The sequence below is a fragment of the Prionailurus bengalensis genome, chromosome A2 (genome assembly GCF_016509475.1).
Source record: "Prionailurus bengalensis isolate Pbe53 chromosome A2, Fcat_Pben_1.1_paternal_pri, whole genome shotgun sequence".
Lineage (NCBI taxonomy): Eukaryota > Metazoa > Chordata > Mammalia > Carnivora > Felidae > Prionailurus > Prionailurus bengalensis.
The window spans coordinates 48445857-48455014 of NC_057348.1; the positions used below are offsets into that span (position 1 = coordinate 48445857).

At 36.0% G+C, this 9158-nt stretch overlaps 1 pseudogene; it reads left to right on the forward strand.

Annotated features, from left to right (window-relative positions):
* The window catches only part of LOC122488190, an 85874-nt pseudogene extending 76991 nt beyond the window's left edge, over window positions 1-8883 (forward strand).
* The last annotated feature ends 275 nt before the right edge of the window (window positions 8884-9158 follow it).

The window sequence follows — 9158 nt, forward strand, 5'->3', positions numbered from 1 at the left end:
TGGTTAAGGGCAGTAATCTGTCTACGGTACCTGCTCCACCAGCAAAATGTTTCATCAGAGGTTTTATCAGTTGCTTCTCACACTTTTCTTGCCCCTTTCCTTTCCAGTACAGATTTCATGGTCTTTCAGATAAACATTTGTTTGTACACACCCACAGTTCCCTTGTACCCCTCTTTCTCTGTTGTATTCACTCAGCAAGATTTCAACCCTCACTGCTTCTAGTTTTCTGCTTGTGCTGCTAAACATCTGAGGGAGTGAATGACTTGGCTGATTGATGCCATTTACATTTCTACCCACAGATCTCAACTGGGTCTTTAGCTAACATTTTTCTGATGGTCTCCTGCTCTCTCAGAGGACAATTTTGTATCTTCTTTCTCCTTCTCTGACTCATTTTTATAGAGAAATAGTCATTTTATTCCATATTCTTTGTCCCTTCCTCCACTTCTTCCTCACCATCCCTTTCCCAGATCTGCTCCTGAACCTGTCTCCCCTCCTGTTATAATGAATGGATTTTGCTTTGTCCCCAAGTACAGCCAACATTAATACATTGCTCCAGTCCATTGTGCTTATTTACAGAAATCTCTAGACTCTCATTCTTTATTCCTTTTTCACTCCCATCAACATAGAATCATACAAAACTACCTCTCATATTTAAAAATAAATCCCATCTTAAACCCTGAAACTTCTTTCAACTGTTACCCCCTTTCTTTGTTTTGATTTGTAATAAAAATGTTTGAAAATGTTTTCTATACCTGCTATGTACGCTCATCTCTCCCCTTTTATTTTTCAGCGCCCTCCAGCTGAAACTACTTTTGACAAGGCTAATAAATTAGTTTTTTAAAGGGAAGTCTTTCCGATGGTCTTCAGGAACAATCTTTTTTTCCCCCTCATTATTGAAAAGAGAGAGTCAAGGTATTAAAAATTAATATTTTCCTTGACCTACTGAAGGCAAAATAAATATGGGTACCTGGTGCTGATTCATTGTATGCTTTGAGTTTGGTGGTAACAATCCAGAGAGGACCACAGTGTTACAATGTAAAAGTCACTAGAATTTAAAGTTTTCTATCAATTACAATTTGTAGGCCACAATATTTTTTTGTCATTGTTTTTGTTTTTTGAGAGAGAGAGAGAGAGACAGAAAGAGAGCATGCACAAGCAAGGGAGGGTCAGAGGGAAAGGGCAGAGAGAGAATCTTAAGAAGCAAATCTCCATGTTGGGCCCCATGGGGCCCAACCAGGGGCTCCATCTCAAGACCATGAGATCATGACTTGAGCTGAAATCAACAGTCCAAGAGTCAGACGCTCAAGATATTGAGACACCTAGGTGCCCCTTATAGGCAGGAATTTCTAAGTTTCAGTTTTATTTATAAGTTGTAAAATCTATTTCCTGATTTCTGGATTGTTTCATTTTTAATTTTAGTGATATTCCATTTTTTAGAAGTTATATATTGGCAAATAAGATGCTTTACTTAAATTTTATCCAGATTAGAAGATTTTATAAGCTGAGAGATGTTTCTTGAATCATGAAATTATAAGTGTACACAACCTTTAGACATAACATTATGATTTTTAGTCTTTTTAGTTTTCACTAAATCTTACAAATATAATTTTAATATTTTGATGAGTATTAATATATAATTTATTATTTCAGTTCTTTTGGTATGAGCCCCTCATCCCCCAACCCTCTCGTAGTCAGGTTCAGTGCACCCACTGGATTTGGGCACTTTGACTATTTTCAGTGGATGATGTAATCCAGTATGACCCTTATCCATCTTTAAATAACTGTGTGTTTTAAAAAGTTTGTAGGAATTAGTAGTGCTGAAGAAATATCCTGAAGCAATGTGTGTGTGTACACACATTTGTATAAATAACTTATTTCCCAGTTGATTTTAGTGTTTTGTTGTGTATTTTTCTATTGACCGTTGTTCAGCAATTTTTAATCTTCATGTTAAGATTACTTATTTGTGAATGACATCTATGAGTTTTTATTTAAAATATCAAATGCTATTGGGGTACCTGAGTGGCTCAGTTGATTAACCATCCAATTTCGAATCAGGTCATGATCTCACTGTTTGTGAGTTCGAGGCCTGTGTTGGGCTCTGTGCTGACAGCTCAGAGCCTGGAGCCTCCTTCAGATTCTTTTTTTTTCCTTCTCTCTTTGCCCCTCCCCTGTTCATGTTCTCTCGCGCTCTCTCTCTCTCTCTCTCTCTCTCTCTCTGAGAAATAAACATTAAAAATTTTTTTTAAATACCAACTGCTGTGGTATTTCAGTACACTTTTATTTCATCATGTATAACTTCTTTATTTATATTTTGAATTCTATGATTTTGAAACTAAGCCATCTTTAACTGCCAACTTAAGTTTTGACCAAAACAACCTGGGTGTAGAACTCATGTAATTTAGTTGCAATTTAAGTGTGTGTGAAAATTCTTGGAAACTTGTGTGTATTACATTTGAAACTATTTTCTCTTGTCCATTATCATAGAAGCTTTATACAGCTTTGATTGATTTTCAGTTGATTATAATAATTAAATACTTAATGTTTTTCATTGCTAACATTTGGAGAATGAAAGCTTTTTTGAAGTCAGTTCTTTTGTTCCTCTACCACGATTTCCACATATATTTTAATTTGCTTTTGTTTACTGCTCTAGGTCTATCTTGAATTTTCCTATATCCCTCAAATTTCCCACAACCCTAGTTACTTTCACTGGTTATTAATATACAGATATTGATCTACGTGTTAGATATGTATATTACATAATTTCCTATGAGCACTATATGTAAGTTAGGTAACTCAGACTCCTAACAAATTTATGGCAGAACAGAAAAATTACATTTTTGTTGTTTTTGACAGTGTGAGCATCTGTTGATATTTTTAATTTATCTGAATTTTACCAAGTGCCTTTATATTCTTATATCTTTTTTTTTCTAGAAGACTCATCTCTTTTTTGTGTAGTCATCTTTGTCTGTGTTATATATACATTGTCACATATGACACAAAGTCATACTGTAACATAAAACATACTACAAGATAAATAACACAAAATACTTAAAATTTGAGAAACAATTTTCTACTACACAATTGAACTTTGCTTAAGCTAGATGAAATAATGTCACTCATGAATAATTCATATACCTTTAGTTTTTAAATTTCAGGAAAAATAATCATGTATGTAAAAATCCATAAACAAAATACACATGGGAATCATCTAATAACTAAACTACATAGTCTTTTAAATATTTTGTCTGCCCTAATGACTAGAAATTATTTTTGTAGTACATATACCCAGATGATTTACATTAAGCTGTTAATGTAATTACCATGTATATGGTAAACATGGTGCTTTTAAGCAGTGATTGTAGCAATGTAAATTAGTAAAATATTTGTCGTAAGCAATTAAGAAAACTATATCAAATCCTTAAACTTTGGTTTATCAATTTTATTTCTGGCAACATATATATATTTTCCATGTGGAAAAAGTTAAACAGTAAGTTGACCTCCATTTTGTGGTTATGTTGTAGAACGTTATCTCCCAGCTTCAAAAGTAGGCACGGGACCAAGTTACGTGAATCATAAAACTTTACTTTTACTGATTAAGCCAGCTGGCCTAAGAGATGGACACCTGACCCAAGACAAAGGCCAAAATAGGTTTCCATATCAAAATAAGCACAGGAAATTTCTGTTTTGAGCATTGAGCTCTTAAGATGGGAGCCTGTAGTTCTGACCACATGGAAATCATGGGAATAGGAAGTCTGAGAGGCAAATTCAAAACATAGCAAGAAGCAGTGTGAGAAAAATTCAGGGGGAAGAGAAAATAACAAAAAACAAAGACAGCAAATCTGATGGTGTTTTGTCACTGAATCAGTTTCATTCTCTTCTTTCTGTGGTATAGTACATTAACCAATATATTCTCACTTTTATAAAAACCAATTCCAATTGGATTCATGTTTTCTTAACAACTAGAAAACCCTGACTGATGCAAGCTTTATAAGGACCATAGTTATCATACAACTACTTATACTACAACATTAAATACAGAAATCAAAAATGTCTTATCTAGAACATTATTGTAGATGGCATAAAAGAAACAATAAAAAATATATACTGATACCTAAAAAGAAGAAAACATATCAAAATATGAAAAATAGCTGTCTTTGAGTGGTGAGGTTAAAGGGAATATTTTTTTTTGAGATTTTTAAAATTTGTCTTGTCTTATATTTTAAAGACTATTTTAAACTTAGTTGAAAAATGAACTCGTGTAGAAACAATATGAAACTTTTTAAATTATAGTGTTTAGTTCAATGAAGCTATTTCCTAAAGCAGTGATACAGAAGAGAATTACCTGGAGGTCACAGACAAATGGGCTCCCTCCCCATCCTGCTAAGTCAGAAATGCTAGAAATGGGGCCCAAGCATTCATATGCTTTCCCAGTTTCCAGAGTGACAATGTCTGGGACTAGAACAGAGGTGGTATAAGGTAAAGGTTGGGAGTGTGAGGTTGGGTATTTGACAGACCTGGATTTGAACTTTGGTTCTGCCATTACTAACTGTAACTATACAACTTTGAATAAGTTATTTGTTTCCTGTAAGCTGTGACTTTTTTTAATCTCTAAAATGAGGTTATTTTCATTGTGAGAGTGGATGAAACAATGTTTGTATGACATGTAATATGATAATTAGACACTGTTAGCACTGAAAATAATAAAATCTTATTTAAAAACATGAAATAACATAAATAAAAATTTTAAATGAAATAAAAAAAAATAAACCCCACCACCATTATCTTTTTTTTTTTTTAATTTTTTTTTTCAATGTTTTATTTTATTTTTTTGGGACAGAGAGAGACAGAGCATGAACGGGGGAGGGGCAGAGAGAGAGGGGGACACAGAATCGGAAACAGGCTCCAGGCTCTGAGCCATTAGCCCAGAGCCTGACGCGGGGCTCGAACTCGCGGACCGCGAGATCGTGACCTGGCTGAAGTTGGCCGCTTAACCGACTGTGCCACCCAGGCGCCCCCCCCACCACCATTATCATTAGCCTCCTGTTAGTCTAGCATGATGATAATGCAAGTCAACAGAAAAAAAAATTAAATTGCCTGAAGTTAATTTATGTAAAAATTTCAGGTTTAGTGTGGGGGAAATTTTCTATCATCTTCTCTCCAGGACATACTTCCAAATAGCTTCATTCTCTGTCAAAAATAACTTCCATGCTTTTTTCTTCTTTTTAATTTTATTAGAAAAGGAATTGAATTTTAAGAATCACTAGTGCTGTACTAGTTTCAAAAATAAAAGCAAACAAACAAAAGTCACCTCCAGTGTTCTTTAAGAGGAAAAAAGCAGAGGGACTTTACTAAGGTTGAATTACTAGAGACATTTACTTGCATCCCAGGTGTTTGGTTCAGGCTTGATCCCCATGAAAGCCAATGGCAAAACTGAGTTCATGGAACTACAAGGAAATTTCTAGATGAGGCCAGGTAGTTCAACTCACAATCTGAATTCCAGCCAGCCCTTTAACTGGCAGTAAAATTAAAATAATAGGCAAACAAACATTTGTGAAGTCATCATAGGGAAATCTAAACTAGGGTTTTGTATCCTGGAGCTTTTACAGGTGACACATCAATAAAGTCCATTAATACGTGGTATGAAAAAAACTAGAAGATACATATTACAACCATTTAAATATAAGATGCTTGAATATATTTCTTTTTTAAAAAAACATTATTTACTCCTCCACTTCTATTTTATTATTCTTCCTCAGGAAGAAATAACACAGTTTTGATAATTATTTTATTTTTTTTTCAACGTTTATTTATTTTTGGGACAGAGAGAGACAGAGCATGAACGGGGGAGGGGCAGAGAGAGAGGAAGACACAGAATCAGAAACAGGCTCCAGGCTCTGAGCCATGAGCCCAGAGACTGACGTGGGGCTCGAGCTCACAGACTGCGAGATCATGACCTGGCTGAAGTCGGACGCTTAACTGACTGCGCTACCCAGGCGCCCCTTGATAATTATTTTAAATGTATTTTACACAGATAAACGGTATGATAAAATATTTCTGGCTGTTATTTCAACGATGGATTGGGGGGGTGAAATTAGACTCAAGGACATTAATTTGAAAGTTATTAATGTATTTTTGATAGAATAGTCATTGTATGGGTGTGTTTGCAAATCTTCTCCACTGAAATTATATTTTATGCAAGCCAAATGAAATACATGCAGGGCAGAGGGCACTATGTAATTAAATGATTGATTTATTTGTATTAATTAGTTATTCTTAGTTCATTGGGGCAGGGATAAGGGATATGTGTCAGTTGTGTTCATTTGTTGGTTTTGTTTTTTTCCTACTGCTCTGCTATCAGCAGTGAAGGTACTCAGTAATATGTGTTGGGCATTTGACATAGAACATCAATAAGATAATGTATAGGGTGGCAGAATGAGGATACCTCTATTCTTTTTTATCTGGAACAGCTCTGAAAACAAAAGACACTAACAAAAAACAAACTAATAGATACCTGAACACTTCAAATCACAAAAATCATAAATGGTTAGGAAGGAGTGCCATGGGAAGAAAGGATCTGATGGGGTGCCAGGAGAGGATCACTCTTGGAGCAGAATGCAGCAAAAGTTAAAAAGATACAGAGGGGCCCAAATAGCAAGACTTTGTAACAAATGATTGAAATGCACAGGTTGCTACTAACACTCATCTAATTAAAAGTAAGCAATATTGTAAAAGGAATATCTGTATAAAGATATTATAAGGAGCAGGCGTAGGTTGTGGGGGAGGTTAGAGAAAAGGAGGAATGGATCTAGAAAAGCAAAAGGCAAAAGAGAACATACTTCAGAAAAATGTTGCCATTGGGATGGCAGAATCCCATGAGTTGCAAAATATTGCAACCAAAGTTATTGCTATGAACCCAGAAAAATTTAAAGAAACAATCCTAGATTAAAAGTAAGTTAATGCATAGATGATTTCTAGGAAGAAATTATAATTATGCCCAACAGAAACAGATGAAAACTGAGTTGGCAGAGATCAGGAAATAAGTGAAAAATAAAACTATCTCAGAAATTAAGACACTATCTGAAAGCAAAACAAAATCAAACTAATGAGACTTCAGGGACTTTTTAAAACACAATACAAATATAGAAGACAAGACACGCTAAAGAAAGTAAACACATAGAGTAGAAACTGATAATGGATTTAATAAGGAAAAAAAAAAAAAGGATACCAAAAACAGATAAAGGAGTGTCAGTATACATTTTGTATCCTTGAATAAAAACCTCCTATCAAGGTGGAAACTGAAAACATATTCTAAAATACCATTTAAGAATACAATCTAGAAGTAAAGATTGGAAAACACATGATGACTAAAGAAAAACGAGTTTAAGGTATGTTTAAAATTGAAATACAACCTAGTAAAGTTATGACTTTTAAAGATAAGTATATAATACTTTGAGCATTCTGGCAAAAGTCAGATAATTTATAAGGGAAAAATATCAGGCTATCCTTAAAGTTCCCAAGAATATACATCATTAAAAAACAGTGTTTGGATAAATGCACAGTCATCCAGGAAATAAAGTTGAGCAAAATGTTATATCTAGACAAATTGTTTTAATAGAAAGGCAAGAGTAGATACTTGCAGGTACTATGAGAATTTATTTCCTATAAATCTACCCTGAAAAGACTGTTAAAGGATTAAACCTCAGCTGAACATCAACTGAATAGAGATATGTAGCAAAAATAAACAAAAGAAAACAAAAAACCAGAAGTGAGCATAAAAATGCAATTAACTTTAAAACTAAGTAAAGAATAACCCTTTGAATCAGTTTCAGTATATAATGTGAATAGAATGACAACAAAGAAACAACGTGACTGGTAAAAGTTCGGATGGAAATTAGACAGTTATGTAAGAATATTGATTTTTTCATCTTTTATAATCAGAAGTTTAAAAGTATCATTTAGCAGATTCTCTTCTATTGACCACCTGAGTCTTGCTGTAAGAAGCAACCACCTCTCCTCTTTCTCTCCACCATCTGCTTGGCAGCTCTAAAGCAGCAACCAGATTGGCAACGCCTTCTGGGAGCTCTGTTGCCTGGAACACGGATGGCATCCAGCCCAAGGGTCAGTTGCCAATTGACAAGACCATTGGGGGAGATGACTCCTTCAACACCTTATTCAGTGAGACAGGTGCTAGCAATCATGTGCTCACTGCAGTGTTTGTAGACCTGGAACCCACAGCTATTGATTAAGTTTGCACTGCCACTTACTGCCAGCTTTTCCACCCTGAGCAGCTCATCACAGGTGACGAAGATGCTGCCGGCAACTATGTCCAAGAGTGCTACACCATTGGCAAGGAGATCACTGACCTTGTCTGGGACTGAATTTGGAAACTAGCTGACCAGTGCAGAGGTCTTCAGGGCTTCTTGGTTTTCCACAGCTTTAGAGGGGGCGCTGGTTCAAGGTTCACCTCCTTGCTGATGGAATCTTTCTTTGTTGAGAAGAAGTCCAAGCTGGAGTTCTCCATTTACCCAGCGCTCCCCCACCCCCAGATTTCCACAGCTGTTGTTGAGCCCTATTACTCTGTCCTCACTACCCACACCACCCTGAAGCACTCTGTGGCTTCATGGTAGACAGCAAGGTCATCTAGGACATCTGTGATAGAAACCTCAGTATTGAATGCCTAACCTATACTAACCGAATTAGGTTGATAGGTCAAAATGTGTTCTCCATCACTGCTTCCCTCAGATTTGATGGAGCCCTGAATGCTGATCAGACAGGATTCCAGACCACCCTGGTACCCTATCACTGTATCCATTCCCTCTGGCCACATATGCTCCTGTCATCTCTGCTGAGAAAGCCTACCATGAACAGTTTTCTGTACCATGAAAAGCCTACCAGTACATGCTTTGACTCAGCCAACCAGATGGCAAAATTTGACTCTTGCCATGGTAAATACATGGCTTGCTGCCTGTTGTACCATGGCAGTGTGGTTCCCAGAGATGTCAGTGCTGCCACTGTCACCATCAAGACCATGCATACCATCCAGTTTGTAGGCTTGTGCTCCACTGGCTTCAAAGTCAGCATTAAATAACAGCCTCCCACTGTGGTACTTAGAGACCTGACCAAAGGTCTGGAGAGTGAGCTGTGTGCATGCTGGGCAA